This window comes from Petaurus breviceps, unplaced genomic scaffold (assembly GCF_028583685.1).
Source record: "Petaurus breviceps papuanus isolate PSGF00001 unplaced genomic scaffold, PetGlider_PUasm1.0 188, whole genome shotgun sequence".
NCBI classification, from domain to species: Eukaryota; Metazoa; Chordata; class Mammalia; order Diprotodontia; family Petauridae; genus Petaurus; species Petaurus breviceps.
The window spans coordinates 26579644-26597053 of NW_027185804.1; the positions used below are offsets into that span (position 1 = coordinate 26579644).

Sequence of the window (17410 nt, forward strand, 5' to 3'; positions counted from 1 at the left end):
GCCATGTGACTAGATCAAGGAATCAGCTTTCTGTTGTTAATAGGTCATGACTTTCCTAATTCAAAATTGTTAACTCTAAAATTTCCCATGTGTTGAGCTGATATTGACTTCTCTATAAGTTTCCTTACTTTCTCAAATCTATAGAGAGACCTCTCCCCTCCCAATGCCCAGTTCCTTTAGTTGATTTCCATGTTAGGGTTATAAATATTCTTATAATTCTTATCCCTCTTTGCTAGACAAGCTCTGACTTGTCAATGTCCTTTCAAAAAGAAGGATCCCAAAACTGAACACAATACTCTAGTTGTTATCTGACCAGAGTCAAGTACAGAGGGACTATCACATCTCCTCTCACTCTGAACTTTATGCTTCTAATAAGGTATCGCAGTGTGATATAATGGAGGAAGAGCTAGCCCTGGAATCAGAGAGATCTGGGTTTGTCTTCTTTATAACTCATGCTAACTGTATGATCCTAGGAAAGTCATGTAACTTCTCAATGGACTGGGAAACTCTTTAAGACCATAGATTGAGTCTGCATTGGTAGGGGAAGATTCCTGACTGTCAGTTACTACAGCAATGAAATCACATGTCTCCTTTCTATCCCCCCTAAAAGAGATGACATTGGTTCTTTTGAATGCCACATTCCACCAATGGCACATATTGTAAAAGTTGCAAAAATGCAAATTTTGGATTGGTATCAGGAAAAACAAAGCTTCCCAACAATAAGAATTGGCTAAAACTAAATTGACGTACTTTGAAATGTTCTGGGTTCAGTTTCCTTGGTGGCATTTAGGCAGAGTCTGGATGGCACTAGTCACATGGGTTGAGTTCCCTTTTATTAATGGGTTGTCCACTGAGACCTTCCCACCTCTCAAAATTGTGTGATTCTGGGAAGAGCTGCCATTTTACTAAAACTCTTAGGTTTTTTTTTTGTGTGTGAATCATTTTAAAGCCACAGTTTTCTCATCCTGCGTTTAAGCAGTTAGTTGACTTTTTGAAATGAAATCCAACACTTTTCATTTATCTCTATTAAAATTCATATTGATAGTTTTAGGCTGTAGACTTCTCTTTTGGCTTCTGATATTGTTATCTGAGTTATTTCTTCCTCAGGTTTGGGTCATCTGCAAATTTGACAAACATGTCACATATATCATCCTCCAAGACTATCTGACAATAAGACAATGAATGTCTAATGTATTTATAAAACAAATGCCTGTAAGCATGCATATACAGACCATCCTAATTTGTTTATGATATCAACATTTATGTCTAAATCATGTACCCATTTGGGACTTATCTTGGCATATGTGGTCAGATGCTGGTCTACATCTAGTTTCTGCCATACTTTTACAGTTTTCCCGGCCTTTTTTGTCCATAGTAAGTTCTTGTTCCCAAAGCTTGGATCTTTGGGTTTATCAAACACTGGATCATTGTGTTCATTTTCTTCTATACGTGATATGCCTAATCTATAACAGTAATTAACCGTTCTTTTTCCCTTCCAGTACCAGCTTTTTTTTTTTGGGGGGGAGCGTGAATGTTATTTCTATAACCAATATTCTCTCTCTCTCTCTCTCACACACACACACATTAAAGTTTACACTTTAAATTTACAAAGACTTAAAACAAACACTTTTTACAAAGCTCATATCCCTTTATCTTCACACAAACACTAGGAAGTAAATATTAATTTTACTCCATTTTCCAAAGATTAACAATTTCTGACTGGTGTCTTTGGAAGATTATTTTGGCAATCCTATGAAGCATGCATTGGAGCAGGGAGTAATTTGAAGCAGGGAGGCCATTTAGTTGGCTATGTTATAATATAGAAATGAGGTGAATAGGGCCTGAACTAGGATTGTGCCTATGTGAAAGAGGAGAAGGGGATGGATACACGGTGTTGTTGGAGATGGAATCAGCAAAACTTGACAGCTGATTTATTATGGAGAGGGCAAGGAAGAGGGAAGAGTAAAGACAATTCTTACATTATGAATTTGGGTGACTGGAAGGATGATGACAAACAGAAATGAGGTTTGGAGGAGAGGCAGGTTTAGGAGGGGAATATTTTGAGTTCTCTTTTGGATGTTTAAAGTTTGAGAACCATTCTTTATATTGATATTTTCATTCCTAGTGCCTAACACAGTCCCTGATACATAGTAGGGTTCTTTTCATTTGTTGATTTGGTTGATAATGGTCATATAGGAAGAGAGGTGGCACTAGAGTTCAAGGGAGTGATTTAGGGCTGGGTGTGTAGATTTAGAGATTCTGTCCCCATAGAAGATATTTGAGCATGTCATCTAATCAGTTTACAACAAGAAAGAGTATAGAGAGAAGAAAAAAGGGTACAGGATAGTCCTTTGAAAAATCTACTGTAGTGATCAGGAAATGCATGAAGATTTACCAAAGCATAATGAAGAGTTGACAGACAGGTAGGAAGAAAAAAATTGTCATATTTACATGTTATATATGAAATGTTTTATTTATATGTACACATATATACATAAATATATATATATATATGTTTATATGTATGTGTATGTTTGTTGTCGTTATTGTTCATTACCTTCAGTCACATCTAACTCTTTGTGACCTCATGAACCATGGCAAAGATGTTGGAGCGATTTCCTATTTCCTTCTCCAGTGGCAAGCAGAGGTTAAGTGATGTATTTAATTTTGGGGAATGAAAGGTGAACACAACATCTCTGTTGTTTATTAACTGTCTTGGAGAAGGGAGCATGCTCTGGCGTTACAAATGGGTGTGTGTGTGTATATATATATATATATATATATATATATATATATACTAGTTGAACAAGAGGTACATAGGAATCTGACAGTCAACAAGTATGAATTCATTATTATATGCCAGGCCCAGTGCAAAGTGCTAGAAGCACAAACACAGACAAAAATAAAGACAGTCCCTTCCTTCAAGGAGCTTACATTCCAGTGTGAGAAGACAACACATAAAAGGAAGCTGAAAAGGGGAAAAGAGAGGTGAGGGAGGATGATGGAGAAATCCAGCATGTAGCCTGATAAGAAATGAAGAGATATCTAAGCAAGTCTCTTTAAATGGAGGTTTTGGGAGGGACATCCAAATGGAAGTTTGGACCACAGGGGTAGAGGGTACTTCCTGGGCATGGATTCCATAACTGCAGTAACCTTCCAGGATGAAGAGGTTTCTGGGCCATTGCAGAGAAGTTTGAGGCAAAGTGGGGAAGATCACTGAGTTTAAAATAACATAAGCAGAACATGAACATAAGCAGAGAAGGAACATAAAGAGCAATTCAGTATAGCAGATATGATGGGTATTGGCCATCTCTAGGAACACTAACAGTTCAATTTTTCACTAGCATGTTAGAGCATACAATATGCTTTCTTAATATCTCTGTATTTTGGGATTATTACTCCTTGAAGTGGGCCAGGAAACTGTATAATTGGGGCACCATGAATGGACCCCTCCACAATCCCATAGCACAAATGGAAATTAATATGGGCAAGGAAGTTGTGGTGTAGACCAGAGCACTTTGTTAACTTTGCCCCCATGTGTGTTAACTTGTGGCCTAGATGTGGATCCTTAAAGTAAAAAGTATGTAAAAGTGGTTTTTAGGACTTTGACAGTGGGCTCCTGGTGCTAAAAAACTTTTGGGTCAATTGTTTTCATCCTTCTTGCTAGAAAAATTTATCCATTATTATTTGCTTGAACAGCTTTTAACTACTTTGGGAACATGCTTCTTCCTGGGGGTCTTGGAATATAAAAGAATTGTTTGTTCAAAACATCAGGCTTTGAGTGAACCATAATGTTAGATCTGGAACTGCATGGGGTACTCTCATTTTGCAGCTAAAAAAATGAGGTTTAGAGAGACAGAGTTGTTTGCTTATGCTTGCATATCTAGTACATGAGAGCTGGGACTTAAACATAGTTCTTCCAAAGCCAAGCCTGGTTTCTCAGCCCACAATCCTATACTGCATCTCTAGGAAAAGACTGAATATCTCTTGCAGCAAGCACCCCCGCATCCCCAGGGTGGCTGCCAACACAGGTTCTTAGATCTGCTTTTCTAAAGGAAAGCAACTCAAAATGGGTTAACAATCTTGCTTTAATCAATCAGATATATCATTTACCTTGTTCAAGGGAAAAAGTCAGCACCCTGAACTCCAGAATATACAGACAGAAGTTACAAAGCAGAAGTTACAAGAAAACAGAAAAAACATATCAAGCAGACAGGCCTCCAACTTGTCTTGACCATTACATCCATACCAAGTCAGTTACCAGACAGGGAAGCATCAACATCTGGGTTTTTCAAAGCTGGGGGGCTCTCAATGGCTGCCCAGAGTCTCTTGTCCGGTCAAATCACACAATATTTCTCAAAGTGAGCCCCAAAAGAAAGTCTCACATCAAGGTTTATATAGCCTTCTCCAGGCTCAGAGAATGTAACCACCCTCTTGACCCACTGCCCAATCACAAAGTATCTCCTGAAAAACAAGCCTCCCCCCACAGGCTCCAGGTGCACTTAACCTAGGGGCAGGAAAGATCTTACACAATACAATCTTAGAAAGATGGCAACAACATAAATTTACATTCCCATTACAATATCCCCAAACATCAGGAGCTATTTAGTAAGTCAGATTGAGTTTGAAATGAATTGGAACTATACAGAAGAAGATGTTTTGTGTTTAGTCTTATGGACCTCAATTCAGTAATTGTTCTTCTACTTGATTTTTGTAACTAGGAAATCATTGTCTCCCTGCTGAGGAGGTACTGAAACAGCTATTGACCTGATAACAATAGAGATGATGTTGTCTTCCTGGGCTGTGAATCAAGATATAACCAACACCCCCCCCCAAAAACAAACAAACAAACAAACAAACAAACAAACAAACAAACAAACAACAACCTCCTAACATTTTTCAGATTTGATGACTTCTTTCCATTTCTACTGATTGACTTAGTATATGAGATATAGCCCACAGGAATCTTGAAGGCATTGATGAAGATGATGAAGCTGTGGACAAAGAACTGTAGGTCTTAGGGATGGAGTGATATTTTAATGCTGCCACTGAAAAAAAGACTGCAGAAGAGAAAAATGTGTGAGAAGTAAACAACTAGTGAAAAATATATTATCTGAGAATGAGATTGTCAGCTTAAGATTTATGATTGATAGGTCCCTGGCCATGATAGAGTATACCTAACAAAGGTGAGTAAAAATGTAGCAAAAATGGGGGAAAACCCTGGAGTTTTACAAATGTAATAAAAAAAAGGTCATTAAATAGAAAAGGAATGAAAGGTAGGGAGAAAACTGCCTGTGAACATTGTTCTGCTAAGCTGGATTTCACAGAGAATAGATAATATGTAGGAAGAAGAATGAGTCAAAAATCAGTAAGAGATAAAATCCAAGAAAGGAGTCTACAATAAAACCTTTAGTCTCAGATGTCTATAGACAAATTTCTAGAATATAGGCAAGAAACAGGGGGAACTGGAGATCTTTATGCATGTAGGCAAATTTAACCTATACGTATCACTGACACTACATGTCCCATGTCTGGGATATAGATATAAAAGTTTATACCTTATTCAAAAGAAAAAAAAGCATATATGTAAAGGGGTAGGATAGTGTGACATTGTATATTTAGAATATGTATTCATATGAAATAATCAGAGCCATATGTAAGAAGCATGGGGGAGAGCATTTGGATGATGTTCAAAGGACACAGAACACAATGAATATTGCTAGCAGAGTATATTAAGATCAACGGACAGAGAGAGGACATAGATGAGTATCTTGGAAAACATGGAGAAAAAGTAATGATACGGATCTTGAAATTTGAGAACACATGTAAGTATTTTCTCAACATAGCTCGGTGGTGCAGTGGATAGAATGCTGGGTCTGTACTCAAGAAGATTCATCTCCCTGAGTTTAAATCTGCCCACAGAATTTACTAGCTGTGTGACCCTAAGCAAGTCACTTAATCCTGCTTGCCTCAGTTTTCTCATCTTGGCTGGAAAAGGAAATGGTAAACCACTCCATGATTTTTGCCAAGAAAACCCCAAATGGGGTCATGAAGAGTCAGAGTTGGCTGAAATTACTGAACAACCATGTTCTCATTGCACAAAGCCGAGCCACCATTAATTTCTAGTCATGCCTTCATAATTTCATTCTTCAGAAGATGAGGGGAAACACAATTCTGTAGGTGATTCTCAGTCATCTAGCTATCTCATCACTAACTTTTATTAAGCACCTACTATGTGCCATATACTATGCTTAGCATGTATGATACAAAGAAAAGGAAAAATCAGTTCCTGCTCTCAGTCTAATGGGGAAAGATAACATATAAACGACCACGCATAAACAAAATTCAATCAGTCCTCAGCTTCTGTTGGATTATGTTATTAGAAAATGGTACAAAAGTAAAAAAAATGCAAATGTTGATACATTGAATCTGTAGGAAATAAGGGGCTAGGTTCCTTCAACTACAAAAATTGGAATCTTTGGCTAGAGATTGCCGCATATAATACTTTATAACAAAACATTAATTCTGATAATGTGTATTTTTTCATAAGAGTAACCATGAAATAACCCATAAAATACAGTACACAAAATAAAACTGGTAACATGCAAAACATTTTCTTCTTCATAATTCCCTAGAATTCTGTTACCTTTTGCCCTAACATCTCAATAAAAACAATGATTTCAGATAATATTCATTTTTTGTAACACACAACATTTACAGTACCATAAATAATGTATAGCAAACAATAGTCTTAATACTGAAACCCTTTCAACTTGAATCTTACCTTTCAACATGTCAGATGGTGGTATGAGGACATTGTACTATGTACCATACAGCTGTAAACCACTCTACCTTGGCTGCGCTCTGGAAACCAAGGGAGAGTTTTCTGGGACTTTAGTTGCTGCTGTTGGAGGAGGTTGAGACTGGTGAGGTCTTGACCTCACTTTAGAGTCCATAGTACTTGAACTTTACTTTGGTGGCAAAATTGCAACACAAAACTTGTATTTTAATGGCAAACAGTGAAAATATGTAATGATAACCCCAATTGCTCTACCTTCCCACTCTGTCCCAAAAAGCAAAAAAAAAAAAAAAAAGAATGAAAAAATGTAATCAATCCACAGGGAACTCTTTACTCTGCAACAGTAGGGTGAACAAGACCAGTGAAGTGCCTAGCAGAATAGCAGTCAGTCTGTAAACTTGTGTGCACCACATTTCTCATTTTTGTCTCTATTGCACACAGCCACAAATTTGCATGGTTGCCACCATGAAAGTGAAAATGAGGTTGCTAATAAAATCATGCAAATGCTCGAAGTCACGAAAGTTAGAGGATTGGTTGTACATTTAAGATAAATCGGGCAGTAGTTTCGGAGGGAAAAAAAATGAAGATTAAGGGGGATGGGGAAAGAGTTCTTGAAGAAAGTGAAACTTCAGTTGAAACTTGCTGATTTGGGGAAGCTAGGAGGCATAGATGAGAAGGGACAGAGGTACAGGTATGGAGGGCAGCTAGTGAAAACACTCAGAGTTGGGAGGTGGAATGTTATGTGCCAGGAACAGTAAGGAGACTGGTGTCATTGGTTTACAGAAAGGAGTAAGAAGTAAGATGACTGGAAAGGTACTAAATGTTGCTGCAGTAGAAACAATGGGAAATTTTGGGGGAAAGCGACCACTCCATCTTTGAAATTGTTGTAGAGAAGAAGAGAAAAGTTGAATGTAGTCTGGTATGCCCACTAGATTTGTAGAAAGTATGCATCCAAGTTTCAGATAATGGATTGGTAGCTTCCCATGGTCTTAAATTCTAAAGGGGGAAGTTAGCCTAGATGGCATGGGAGATACTCAAGAATGAAATTTTGAGGACACAAAGGAAAATAATTTTGTAAAAAAGAAAAAAAAGGAGTTTTCTTGAGAAATGGATGTGACTATACAAGGGAATCATTATCTCAGATTTTAAAGAACATAGAAAACAAGGGCACAGAACAGAGGATGAATATAAAAGCATGACATAGTACTATAAAGATTACATCAAATGCTAAAGCTCAGAATGATCTGAACCTAGTAAAAAATATATTGAAGTCAACATACATGTTTTTCAGGAGGGTAAAGGAAGAAGATCAAAGAAAGATGTTAGGGCAAAAGGTCACAGAATTCTAGGGAATTACTATCAAGAAGAAAATGTTTTGCATGTTACTAATTTTATTTTGTGTACTGTATTTTATGGGTTATTTCATGGTTACTGTTAGGAAAAGTATACATTATCAGAATTAATGTTTTGTTATAAATAATTATATGCAGCAATCTCTATCAAAAGATTACAGTTTTTGTAGTTGAAGGAACCTAGCCCCTTATTTCCTATAGGAGTGCAGACCCGGCATTCTATCCACTGCACCACCTAGCTATGTTGAGAAAATACTTACATGTGTTCTCAAATTTCAAGATCCTTATCATTACTTTTTCTCATGTTTTCCAAGATACTAATCTACTTCCTCTCTCTGTCCGTTGATCTTAATATACTCTGTTAGCAATATTCATTGTGTTTCTATGGCCTTTGAACATCATCCAAATACTCTCCACCATGCTTCTTACATATGGTTCTGATTACTTCATTTCCTTTCTGCAAGGTTGTTGGATTGGTAAATTGAGAAAATGCTGAAGATGTAGTTTATCTAGATTAGAGCAAAGGGTTTGACTAAAATCTCATCCTTTTTTTGAAAAGTTTAAAAGATGCAAGCTATTAGATAGTGTAGTTATCTAGATTCAAAGCTGTCTGAATGGCTACACTAAAAGAGTAGTCTTTATCCAAGTTTAAACTTGGAAAGAATGTAATACTCTAAGGAGCTGTCCTTGGTTTCCTGCTGTTCAAGATTTTGGTCAATGACTTCAATACGCCCAAGATGAAGGGTAAGCTGATACTTGATAAATTTGTTACTTACTTACTATGTGCCAGGCATTGTGCTAAGAACATTACAAATATTATCTCATTTGATCCTCACAACAACCCTATGAGGTATATGATTATTATTCTCGTTATTATTCTCATATTATCCTCATTCAGTTGGGGTGGTTGAGTCAGAGTTTATATGAATTGCTCAAGGTAACGTGGTAAAAGTATCTGAAGATGGATTTGAACCTAAGTCTTCCTAACTCCAGACCCAGACCTCTATTTACCATGCTACTTAACTGCCTAGAAGTTAGTCTAGACTTGTCCAGCTCTGTTCTAGAAAGCAGAACTAGGAAAAATGGGTGAAAATGAAAGAGGCAATTTTAGACTTTAATTAAGGAAAAATTATTTAATAAAGAGAGAGATTCCAAGGTGGGATGTCTTGCCTTGAGTTTCCCTTCCCTAAAGGTCTTGAACCAAGGATGAATAAGTACTTGGATGTGCTGTAGAGATGACTTATGAGATATGTTAGCCTGGATAACCTCTGAGGTCCCTTCCACTTCTGAAATTTTGTACTTCCATGAGTATATGCATTCACCATAGAACATGTACTCTTTTGGACAGAAAGTATGCTTTCTAATTGGTCAGAAGAAAAAAAAAGCATTTTAATTCACTTTCATCTAGGCATGTTAATTACTAGCTAGAATAATTCGGCAATAGGGCATCTTTCAGTTGCAGTTCTAGGCATGGCCCTCAGAATGCCTTATGTGTTTAACATAGTAAGAATCAATACTTGCAATTTATATCCATAGATTTCAGAGCACTGGCTGACAATTAAATACCAGTTAGAGCCAGGTAAAGGTTCCATTTTGCCTATGTCACTGAAGAAGGGCTAGTCAGTTGCAGACTTATTGCATTTTCATCCTTTTGTTAAAGTTAACAAGAGAGAGAGCATGTTTCACTGGCAGATGCCTCTGGGTGGCCAATACTTCTCTCTAGTCCTGCCAAATGACAGCTATTCTCTCCTCAAGATTAAGTGTCATAGACAATTATAAGAAGAGCTGTGGGTATAATGAAAGGGATGCTCCTTAGCCTTAGTTTTTGGAGTTCTGGGTTACTCAAATTTATATATCTGCCTTGAATGTGCCATTTCTGCTACCTAATGCTGAATTTTTCTTTATAGCTCCTTTTAAAGGAGGATTCCATATCCTATGTTGCTACAGTTTTCTATGATGAGATACTCTTAGCATAACAAAAGGTCATGGGTGCCACATTGTTTTCATCTGTCCAAAATATTTCAATACCCTTCAATACCCTTCCAGGGCATTTCCATTTGGATGCACCATTGACCTCTCAAAATCAAAAAAAGTACAAAACCAAGCTTGTCTTTTCCTTTGAACTTTGTGACTTTGTGATTTGACTTAGTTTGACTACTGCTCATCCTGTCATCCATGATTTCAACTCTAGGGTTATTTTTAACTTTCCCTCTCCCTCATTACTTCTATTCAATCAGATACCAAGTCCTATAAATCCCATCTCTTCAACATCTTTTGCATGCATCTCCATCTTTTCTTCTATATTCTCACTTCCCCCACCCTAGTACAGGTCATTATTTCCATAGGAACTGATGCAATAGTTTCCTGACAGTTCTCCTTCCTCTGTTCCTGACAATTTATCCTTCAGTCTAATGCCTGAATAATCTTGCATCTAGTTATATCATTTCTTGGCTCATACTTCCTTTGATTCCCTATTGCCTACCAAGTAAAATTCATGCTTCCTTTTGGAGGATACCTTTCTGTCCCTTTTATATATTACTTCCCTCAATCAATAAAGAAATATTTTTAAAGAACTTACTTGTGCCAGGCACTGTACCAAGTGCTTAAGATACAAAGAGAAAGTAAAAATTAAAACAATCTTCCCCTCAAGAAGCCTATATTCTATTGGAACACCTTCTTTGCTTAAGGCAAATTGGTATATTCTGCTTCCTGAACAGTCTTTGCTGTTCAGCTCAGTGCTTTTTATCATACTATTCTCTAGTCCTAGAATGCCTTCTGTCATTGTCTTTGTCTGTTGAATTTGGCTCTTTCTTTTTTTAATGTCTTTTTGAAAGGGGGAAGGCAGGGCAACTGGGGTTAAATGACTTGCCCAAGGTCACACAGCTAGTAAGTGTTAAGTGTCTGAGGCTGGATTTGAACTCCTGACTCCAGGGCTGGTACTCTATTCACTGTACCATCTAGCTGCCCTGGTTCTTTCTTTTAAAGCTCAAATGAAACCTTCTCCATGAAGGATTTCCTGGTTCCCTTTGTTGGTAACATTTTTCTACTTTGAACCTCACATAGTATTTGGGGTAATATTTTTATGATAGAAGAATTTTCCACGAAACATTACATGTTAAATATATTGGTATTTCTAGGCTGAGTTGTACAAGAAAAAAAAACATCATGTATTATCTAAACTTTATAAATCCTTTGTCATCATAACACAGTGACTTTTACATGGAAAGTGATTAATAAATGCATAGTGAATGAAGGAATGTATTCAAACATCACAAACATCCATCCATCCATCATCCATCTATCATCTATGTATCCATTCATGCATTGATTCTACTCCCATTTCAAGTTATTGTCTATAATTTTTGCCCCTTTCTGGTGTAGACAAGCAGTTATCTAATTTACATTAATTAAATTGACCTGCATTACTAGTTGTCATGAACTCATTATAGCTCTTGGACAGGAGATAAAAATCATTGGGTAATAGATTTAGAGCTGGAAGGGACCTTAGAAGTTGTATAGAACATGTATTTACACTCAGTAGGCACTCAATGAATATTAGTTGAAAGAAATGCTAGTCTTGAGATTGAACCTATGATGTTGTGATGCACCAGGAGCTTGTAAAGAGACAACAGGATGGTAGGGGGGTAGGGGAAATGTGAATTAGAAAGACACACCTGGAAAGGAAGAGGGATTTGAAGGGATATTGATTCATTCAAGAGAAAGCTGTCCCAAAGGGTAAAAACTATGTTGGCAAGATTAAATTAAATCAAAAGAATGAAGAAAAAGGACTCTAGTGCATGTTTTTGTGGGCAGAGTCTTACTATCTGTGTGACTGGACAGGAATTATTATAGCAAAATAAACTATTTAATCTCTTTCAGCCTCAGTTTCACTGTCTGTAAAATGGGAATCATAATAATATGTGGTTCATAGTTGTTTTATCAACTAAGGTAATACATTAAGCTCTTTTTAAGCCTTAAAACACCATGTAAATGTTAGCTAGACTAATGATTTTTGTTCTTAGAGAAATTGCATAAAGAAAACACAAAGATTAGGTATACTAGGATCCACTTGGTACACATTTCTAAAGTGCTTGATGGTCAATTAAGTATTTCTCTCTAAGAAAGACTTTATAAGGTATTTTCATAGTAGAAAATAACTTTTAGCCAAGAGTTGAACTCAAGGCTATGGACTGAGCATTTTCTTTTTTTTTTCTTTTTGGAGGGGGGACAGTAAGGCAATAAGGGTTAAGTGCCTTGCCCAAGGTCACACAGCTAGTTTTTTTGTGTGTGTGTTTCAAGTGTCTGAGGTCGAATCCGAACCCAGGTCCTCCTGACTCCAGAGCTGGTGCTCTACTCACTTCGCCACCTAGCCGCCTCTGGACTGAGCGTTTCTAAGCACCATGCTAGAAGAGAGTTATTCTAGGTGGTGAAATAGTTTGGAAAAGAAAAAAATGGGAAAAAAAACCCACCTTTTTCTTTTGCTTTTTGTAGGGGGTAAGGCAGGGTAATTGGGGTTGTGACTTGCCCAAGGTCACATGGCTAATAAGTGTTAAGTGTCTGAGGCCGGATTTGAACTCAGGTCCTCCTGACTACAGGGCTGGTGTTCTATTCACTATGACACTTAGCTGCCTCCCAAAGACCCCACTTTTTATTTAAATGCATGGGAATTGTGGAGTAAACTACTGAATTGTGTACAACTAGAACTGGCAACTGATGGAAGATGTGGAGTGAGTGTAAAAAATAAAGGATGACAATGAGTTTGCAAAACTAGCTAAATGGTTGGTGTTGTCTTCATCAGAATAGGAAAGTTTGGAAAAGAATGGGTTTGGGAGGACAGTAATGCATTTGGTTTTGATCCTGTTGACTTGAGATGTCTTTGGGACATCTGGTTTGAGTGGAGAGTAGAGATTAGGAGAGAGATGGGCTGGATAAACTGATGTAGGAGACATTTGCCTAGGGATGATAATAAAGATCACTGGAGTCACGAAGTGAGAAAGTATAAAGAAAAAAGAGAAGGCCCAGGACAGAATCTTGGGGAACTCTCAAAGTCAGTGGTTGTGATGTGTATAAAGATGTAGCAAATTGGACTAAGAAGTAGTATCCACATAGGTAAGAGGAGAACCAAGAGAGAGTCAGTGTCACAGTCACACAAGCAGTGTCACAAAAACAAACAAAACCCAACATCTCAGAGAAGGACAAGTAACCAAGAGGAATAGGTAATTAGTCATGTTTAATGCTGTAGAAGAATGAAGACTGAGCATTAGCCATAATGATAATAACTGGAATTTAAGGGTAGCCTAGGTATTTTCATGACCACCACCACTATCATCATAGCTACTATTTATATGACATTTTACAAATATTATCCCATTTTTATCTTCACAACTCTCCCGGGAGGAAGTGCCATTATTATTCTCATTTTACAGATGAGGAAACTGAGTCATATAGAGGTTATATGACTTACACAGTATCACATAGCTAGTAAGTGTCTGAGGGCAAATTTGAACTCAGATCTTCCCAGCTCGAGGCATAGAACTGGATCCATTGCACTGGCTAGATCTTTGTTTCTGCAAAGTTTCTCATTTGGAGAATCTGAGATAGGAGTTCTGAAGACCATGCAAAGAGGCCATTGAAAGACTTTTGGGTTGAGGTCTCACATTTTTTCCACCCAACTCCCATCACAATATAGTTTTCCATCAAAGTCCAATTTAAAGAGCAGAAACCCTAGTCATTGTCAAGAATGGAGTGGGGGGAAATACAAAACTAAAGACAGAAATAAGTAGGCTTAGCTTGTGTTATTTTCTATGTACTTCTTTAACTGGTACCCAGATTCATTTTCTAAAGAACAGCCATAGAGACAAGTGTGATGTTTTATCTGATGCATGAATAATTGCTCAGTACCTAGAGCCTGCACATTCCGCAAACATCAAGCTTTATGTTTGTTTTCTTCTTTTGTTTAACAAAAAGTAATTATGTTTGCATCAGATTAAGTATTGAATTTGTTCTCAGGCAGCACAATGGAGACCTTTTAAAAAATGTCTTCCTTGTTCACCATCTGATCCTGACAAGAACTCAGAACAACTAAACCATGATCTTTTCAAAGAATTAGAATCTGGCTTCCAAGATGCTTCCACTTACCTGAAAAATGAAATACCTCAATAGGCAAACCAAGTCAAGAGATGTTTAGTGAGAGTGAACCTTGACTCATCAATTTGGAGAGAACAGGTTCTATTTCTTTCATTAGAACAATGTTTTGAATCCTTGAGGTTTTATTGGGAGCTGAATGCATGTATGGGAGTAGGAATAGAAGATTTTAGTTGTCATTTATTTGAAATGCTGTTCAATTAAATTTATTTTCCTTGAATTAATATATCCTCTGATTTTTCTGGTTAAAAGAAGCATAACTTGGGTCCCAGGTGCTGGGTTTGGCTCACCCTAACTTGCCTTGCTCTGAGGATGGCTTTCAGGGGACCTATGATGGGGGAGTGTGGTGAGGATATATATGCCAGAATAAAAGACATATTGTGAATTCTAAATATCCATCTTTGCTCACCATGTTGTTTCTGTACCCAGAGAGAACTGTCATGCTTTTTTTTCCCTCTGAATTTTTGTAAGAAAACTTTTTTTTTAATCCAGGAATGGTAGTGTATGACAATAATCTCTGCTACCTGGAAGGCTGAGGCTAGTAGATCTCTTGAACTCAGGAATTCTGAGCTGCTCTGGGCCAAGCTGATCAGGTCCAGCAATACCATGGTGAGTCATTTTGAAGGTATGTTATGTTTGAAGGAGATGTATACCTTTTAATTCAATTCCTCAAAGGAATATATACTGCACTGGAATCATCAGCCTAGAGATCATAGGCACAGACATCTCAGAGGCCTTCTAGTCCAACCCATTAATTTTACAGATAAAAACAAAACAAAACTGAGGACCAGGTAAATTAATGATTTGCCCAAGGTCATGAATATCAGAAGAGGGATTTCAACCCAGGTTCTCCTGCTCCAGAGCTAGCGTTCTTTCCATTATAATGGAATGGGGGGTGGGGGGATGAAACTGGCTCTCCAGTTTAGGTATTCTGCCTTGTTTCCCAAAGAAATGAGCTCTGCTCACACCATCCCTCATTGAAACATAGATTCCATAATCCCAGAAGGGCCTTTGTTTAGTAAATTACCATGTGTCCTTTAGCCACAAGATATGTTCAGAAACAAGGAGTTTGTGTGTTGAATTTGAGTAATGGACTGAAATGAGATAATTTCTCTCTGCTGACAGTATCCCATTAGCCACTCAAACACGTACACAGCATTCTTCCGGGCACAACTGTGGGCTTTCATAGGGGTAATTGGAAGACAGTGAGCTATAAAATAGATTTGGAAGGGGGAAAGCCACAAATGATTGACACATTTGATAAATTGGTTATAAAATTGGCTTTTTGTCCAGAATAATTTGACATAATTAAGTTGGCCTTTGTCTTTGCCCACTATGTAAAGCTATAACCCAATGTTGCTTCAGAGTACCGTGCCATTAGTCTAATAATTTTTCAGAGCACTCAGGAAAAGTACCAATTGATTGTCATGCCAAGTTTTTATAATCTCTCTGAATTCTTTTATTATGGCCATGCTGAAAGGAAATATAAAGTCATCATCTTAATCAACAAACACTTATTAAGTATCCACCACATGCCAGACACTGTGTTAGGTACTAAAGAAAAAGTAAAAAAAATGAAATAGTCGCTGCCCACAAAAAGCCTAGGTGTTAGGGAGATCACTTACTCATAAAAAAGTATACATGAAATAGACAAAATCAAGTACCGGTGACTTTTTGGGCCACGGGAGGCACTATGCAAGACACTGATCCTACAAGATCAGAGGTGACCATATAACACCTGGGATGGGATATTATGTTCACCTCTGGGTGCTACATTTAAGGAAGAGTCTCACAATATAGAGCATTCGGGGGAAGTCAGCAAGGACTGAAGGCTGTCTCTATCATTTCTGTAAGGATCAATGGAAGGGCTTGGAGATTTTTTAACTTGAGAAGGGAAGAATTGGGAGGTACATGACAGCCATCTTTAAGTATCTGAGATGATTTTACATGGAAGAAGAAATAATAATAGCATTTATATTGAACTTTAAGGTATGTACCAAATTTGAGGATAAGGAAAGTGAGAGAAGTGACTTGTCCAGGATCACACAGCTGATAAGTATCTGAAGCAGAATTTGATCTTAAGTATTACTGACTCTAAGTTCATTGCTCTAATCACTACACCAACTAGCTGCTCAAATAAAATTATCTTTCTTGCCACCTAAAAGTAAATCTAGGAGTACTGGGTATAAGTTGCAAAAGAGGTTCATTGCAGAGAGATAAACTGACTAATAATTAGTTATTCCCAAGAGAACTCTCTTTGGAGGTAGTGGGGTCTTCCTCATTGAAGAAGGTCTTCAAAGACTGGCTGACCTCTTGTTGGGTATGCTTTAAAGAGGAATTTTATTCTTGAAGGCTTATTGAGTCCCACCCTGAGATTATCTTCTCTTCTCCTGCCAAATTCTCACCCATGAAATATTCATAGTACAGCAGAAAATGTGTACAGAAAAACAAAAAGGAGACAGCCAGCATCACCAGATCCCCATAACTATGTTTTTTGGCTAGTTGGTTCTAACTTCCTCCTCCAAATAAAACATTTGAGATATACAGTGTCTCATTTCTAAACAGCAGGGGAAATGCTGTTTCTCCATGGTTATATGTGCTGAAGGAAGCCAACCCTAGCATGGTGGAGAAACCAATTCTTTCCTAAGGGTTTTTGAGTATAGCTTCTGCCTTCTGGCTCCCACAACTCATCTGTATTTCCCTTCCTTGGAGGATGAAATATCATATTGAATCAGAAAAATCAGATCACCCCTTTGTCTATTTCCATAAAAATGCATAGTGGCTCAAAAACTGGGAAGCGTGAGTTTCATTACATCTTTATCGTTATTTTTTGTTGGTAGTAGAGGGCTTATTCATCTCTTCTCTTCCCTTGCCCGCAAGGACTTTCACTTACTGGCCTTCAACATATCAACAAACTAGGAATCTGGAGAAATATGTTACTTCAACTTGGGATGTCTTTTGGTCACATGAATTAAAGCATTCATGCAAAGCCTGGGTGACATAATCATTTGGTTCAGATTCATGGGTGTATCCATTATTAGACCTTTAAAGATTATGGTCTTTATTTTATAGATGAAGATGCTGAGTCATGGAGATGTTTAACTGGCTTTTCCAG

The 17410-nt window shown here is 37.5% G+C and overlaps 1 protein-coding gene across 1 annotated transcript in view; it reads left to right on the top strand.

Moving 5' to 3' along the window:
* The window catches only part of IFTAP (intraflagellar transport associated protein), a 382637-nt gene that overhangs the window by 297553 nt on the left and 67674 nt on the right, over window positions 1–17410 (top strand). The gene's annotated exons all lie outside the window — the stretch shown is intronic.